This window comes from Aquarana catesbeiana, linkage group LG02 (genome assembly GCF_042186555.1).
Source record: "Aquarana catesbeiana isolate 2022-GZ linkage group LG02, ASM4218655v1, whole genome shotgun sequence".
NCBI lineage: Eukaryota > Metazoa > Chordata > Amphibia > Anura > Ranidae > Aquarana > Aquarana catesbeiana.
Genome location: NC_133325.1, coordinates 699,454,454 through 699,459,907, shown reverse-complemented (window position 1 = coordinate 699,459,907; position 5,454 = coordinate 699,454,454).

Here is a 5,454-nt window from a genome sequence, read left to right as displayed (position 1 = left end):
CAAATAGAGCTTTCTTTTGGTGGCACTTGATCACCTCTGCGTTTTTTATTTTTTGCACTATAAACCATAAAAGAGCGTCAATTTTGAAAAAAAAAGCAATATTTTTTTACTTTTTGCTATAATAAATATCCCCAAAAAATATATAAAAAAAACAAATTTCTTTATCAGTTTCAGCCGATATGTAATCTTCTACATTTTTGGTAAAAAAAAATTGCAATAAGCATATATTGATTGGTTTGCGCAAAAGTTATAGCGTCTACAAAATAGGGGATAGATTTATCATTTATGGCATTTTTGTTATTCATTTTTTTTATTAGTAATGGCGGCGATCTGTGATTTTTATTGTGACTGCGACAGTATGGAGGACACATCTGACACTTTTAACACTATTTTGGGACCATTGTCATTTATACAGCGAGCAGTGCTAAAAAAATGCACTAATTGCTGTGTAAATGACACTGGCAGGGAAGGGGTTAAACACTAGGGGGCGATGAAGGGGTTAAGTGTGTCCTAGGGAGTGATTCTAACTGTGGAGGGGATGGGCTACCATTGACATGACAGCGATCACAGCTCCCGATGACAGGGAGTAGTAGATCTCTGTCATGACACTAGGCAGAACAGGGAAATGCCTTGTTTACATAGGCATCTCCCCGTTCTGCTGCTCTGTGACACGATCGCAGGACAATGACGGACATGGAGTCCACAGGACCCGCGGGCACGGTCACGGAGTACGCAGCGGGCACATGCCGCGTCTTAAAGGGGACGTACCTGTACGCCCATTTGCGCAGTATGTCACGTATATAGTCGTGAACTGGTCGGCAAGCGGTTAAATAAGGACATGTTTGTTCCAGTGCATTTTCGATGCATTTAGGTGTGTTTTTGATGCGTTTTACAAAATGCAGCATGTTGTAATTTTTTTCTGAAACTAGAATGTCCTGGAACTGACCACATTGGTGTGAACTTGATGCAGATGTGCGTATTTGATGCTGACATAAAACGCACTGGACTGCATGTGGTGTGAACTGGCCCTCAGATTTCTCACTTAACAAGTGAAATCGATTAATTCCCTCATCCACGCTAAACAGCGTATAATAGATGGAGAAATCATACTGTCAGCTATTGTATTCTCAAACCATAGAAATACAGAAAGCAGCACCAGACCGTAACCAGATAAAAAAAAGCCCAAGATAATTTTGATTGTTGGCAATAGGAATAAAAGTGATAAACAAAAAAAATAATAAAGTGACGGTGTAAAAATAAAAATTAAAATAAATAAGAAAAAAAAAAAGCATGCGTAAGTCGTTCACTCATATGTAAATGGTTTTCGCACCACACATGTGAAGTATTGCAGCGAATGTTAGAGTGAGAGCAATAATTCTAGTGCTAGACCTCCTCTGTAACTCTAAACAGGTAAACTGTAAAGGTGTTTAAAGCGTTGCCTATGGAGATTTTTTTTTTTTAACAGAAAATGTTATTAAACAAATCAGAATTACAATACAAGAAATTAGTACAGTCATCACAGTGAGAATAATGACAACAAGATTTTCCCTTAAGCGATATCCACTACTTATCAGATATTCCAGTTGTGCAAATGTCAAAAATTTCACTCAACAATATTCCTCATGGCTTCATAACAATATAAACTCTTAGATAATATAAGGTAAATAACCCAATATTCAATCAATCCTGATAGGGGCGGTGAGGGGGGGGGGGGGTGAAGGGAGACGGGCATAAGAAGAATAGACGTGAGACATAGGATGTCCTAAACTAAATTTCACGTCCTACTTATGGGGTAGGGGGTTCAGGATCTCCGGAGGCATCTACCCAGGATGACCAGATTTTGTCAAACTTCCCCGGGCATTGCCTACTTTCATACGTCAATCTATACAGGGGGAGTACCTTATTCACCAACCTTATCCACGAGGCTAGGGTAGGAGGCTCCACCAGTTTCCATCGCAGTAGAATTTCCCACCTAGCGTAGTACAATGTGAAGGTTAGACACAATTTACTGTACCTATCTCCCTCAACATCCTCCAGATGACTGAGCAATAGAATTTGGGCATCTACCGGCAAGTCTGAGCCTATGACATTACTCAGTGTGGAGGCCACTGCTGACCAGAAGGGACGGAGTTTGGGACAAGACCAGACCATGTGCCAAAAAGTGCCCACCTCCTGCCTGCATCTCTGACAGTTGGGATCTCTTTGATGGTAAATGCGTGCCAATCTCTGTGGGGTGAAATACACTCTTTGTAGGAACTTAAATTGTATGAACCTATCTTTTGCAGCGATCATGGAGGGAATGTAGGAGATTACACACTCCTTCCATTCCTCCTCATCCAAAGAGGGAATGTCAATCCTCCACTTCTCCCAGGTTTTAGTTAGTTTGGCACCGTACTCCACTGTAAGGTATAGGTATAGTGTTGAGAGAGGCTTGCCCATCACACTGGAAGTCAAGAGCCGTTCAATGGAGTCCGGTTCCAGAATGAGGGGGGCAGGGAACTGAGCCTCAAAGGCATGCTTCAGCTGCCAGTATCTGAATTGGAAGGAGGACGGGATAGCAAAGGATTGCCTCAGGGCTTGGAAAGCCTGCCATCCTTAACTATATGTTTTAATGTAAGGATTACCTTTTTTGCCCAGAGAGAGGGGTCTGGAATAGTGTAAAAGTGGGGGAGCATAGGGTTACCCCATAGGGGCATGTGAGGCGAGATGTAATTGGGCTTCCTATATATTTTCCTAGCCTGCTGCCAGACCCTCACAGCAGTTCGCATCGGAGTTGTCATGGACAAACTGGCCCTGAGACCATGAAACGGGAGATTGCTCAGGGCAGCAAAGGAACCCAGAATGGCTGCCTCCAGAGTGACCGCCGGATTCTGCGTGGGCTGGGAGAACCACCACCGAATCGTGACCAGGACGGCTGCCCAGTAGTAGATGTGAAAATTCGGTAGCGCCAATCCCCCCCCAAAAGTGGGAGATATAAGATCTGCTTGGCCACTCTGGGTGGCCTCCCAGCCCAGACAAAGTGTATCAGCAGACTCTCCAGTCTTCGGAAAAAGGTCCTAGGGATGTGTATGGGTGTGTTACGGAAAAAGTAGAGATATTTGGGGAGGTAAATAATTTTTAGCAAATTGACTCTGCCTACAGGGGTCAATGGAAGGGAACGCCAGGCAGCACACCTATCTGTAAGCTGTGTCATGAGTGGACGCAAATTGTTGTCCATATAGTCTTGGACTTTACCGCTAATTTTTATTCCCAGGTACTTGAAGTCATCTACCCACTTAAGCTGAGGGTGTGGTGTCCTAGGGGACGAGGGATGGAGCGGGAAAAGAACCGACTTGTCCCAATTAACGCGAATCCCCGAGTACCCACCAAATCTGTTAATGAGATCGAGTGCATTCTGCAAAGAGGACGACGCATCCGCTAGATAAAGCAGAGCGTCGTCCGCGTACAGCGATAACTTCTCTTCAATGGGACCCACCTGGAGTCCCCTTACCCCAGGGTCAGCCCTCAACAATATAGCCAGGGGCTCCATCGCCAGAGCAAATAGACCCGGGGAGAGGGGACACCCCTGTCGCGTGCCTCGAAACAGTTGGAACTTCCCCGAAAGGCATCCGTTGGTACATATTCTAGCTGAGGGGCCATGATATAGCATGCGGAGCCATTTCGTGAAACCCGGGCCAAACCCAAATCGCGAGAGCACTTCCCATAAGTAGCCCCACTCGACGGAGTCAAAAGCTTTCTCCGCATCGAGTGAGACCACCATTCCTTTAGTCACCTCGTCTGCCTGTCTATGTGAGTATGTAGGCGTCTGATGTTAATGTCAGTTCCTCTCCCAGGCATAAAGCCGGTTTGATCCCTGTGGATGAGGGCAGTAATGACCAAGTTAAGCCTATTGGCCAATACTTTTGCCAGTACTTTTGCATCCACGTTCAGAAGGGATATAGGGCGACACGAGGAGCATAACGTGGGGTCTTTCCCTGGTTTGGGGATCACCACTATGATTGCTTCGCTCATTGTGTCCGGGAGTTTCTCAAGGCGCGTCGATGCAGAGAAGAGGCCCTGAAGTTTATCAACTAGTTCTGTAGCATATTGTTTATAAAACTCCACAGGGATGCCATCGGGTCCCAGTGTTTTCCCTGTCTGCATTGATTTAAGTGCCTGTAATATCTCCAGGGCCGTAATTGGAGCGTCAAGCTTGTCACTATACGTTGCTGTAAGGGTTGGGATATCAATGTCAGCCAGGTATGCAACCAGATCCTCCCCCCTATAGTCTACCCTGGACCTATAGAGGGATTTGTAGAACTCCGCAAAACAGCAATTGATCCCTTCCGGTATATGGATCAGCTGTCCCGAGGAGTCCCTAATATGTGAGATATTCATCCCTCCCGCCTGTTCCCTGGAGAGCCAGGCCAACAGACGGCCCGACCTCTCTCCCTGCTCAAAAATCCGTTGGGATTGAGCCAACATTTTCTTCTGGGTAACAGAGGTACGGAGACGGACCACCTCCTTCGTCATTAGTTGTAGATGCGAACAGTGCACAGGGTCTCGGGTGCGAAGAAAAAGAGCCTCCGCACTACTCACCTCCCTCTCAGCCTTAATCAAGTCTGCCCTACGCTCTCGTCGAACTCTGGCAATGGTGGTCTGGTAATGTCCCCTCGTCGTGGCCTTGAAGGCATCCCACACAACTACGGGGTCAGCCGAGCCCACATTTACAGCCCAAAAATCAAGCAATTCCGTTCTAAATTGGGAGTCTACTGCGGTGTCTGTAATCCAGAATCTGGAGAGCCTCCATATCCTTTCTACCTAGCCAAGGGAAAGATCAAATGACAACAACAGGGGTGCGTGGTCGGAAATTCCCCTTGGCAGTATTTGTATGTCTGTGACCCGTGGGAGGACCCGACTCCCAGCGAAGACCAAGTCTATGCAGGAAAACGTCCTGTGAGAGGCCGAGTGGCATGTGTAAGCCCTGGTCTGGGGGTGACGCCACCTCCAGACATCAGTCAGGCCGTAGGTATCCCATTCAGCCAGCCCAGGGCAATGATGTCCCGCAGGAGCCAGCCTATCAAAATCCGGGTCAGGGACCAGATTAAAGTCACCCAAGATAACATTATTGTCAGATGCAAAGTCGGCCATCTTGCCGGTGATCTGGTTGAGCACCCGCAAGGAAGCCGGGGGAGGCAAATATAAGCCCACAATGGTCCACGTTAGAGAGTATATTTTAGCGTGAATAATAACATACCGACCATCAGGGTCCAGGGCCAAGTCCAAGAGCCGAAAAAGAAGTGACTTCAATATGAGTATAGTGACACCCCAAGAGAATGTGGAGTGCGTGGAGTGATAGTGGTGGCCTACCCATGGTTTTTTAAGGGCCAGAACCCTACGTCCTGTCAGGTGTGTCTCCTGGAGCACACATATATGTGGGTTATAAGTTTTAATGAATTGCAACACCAGGGAACG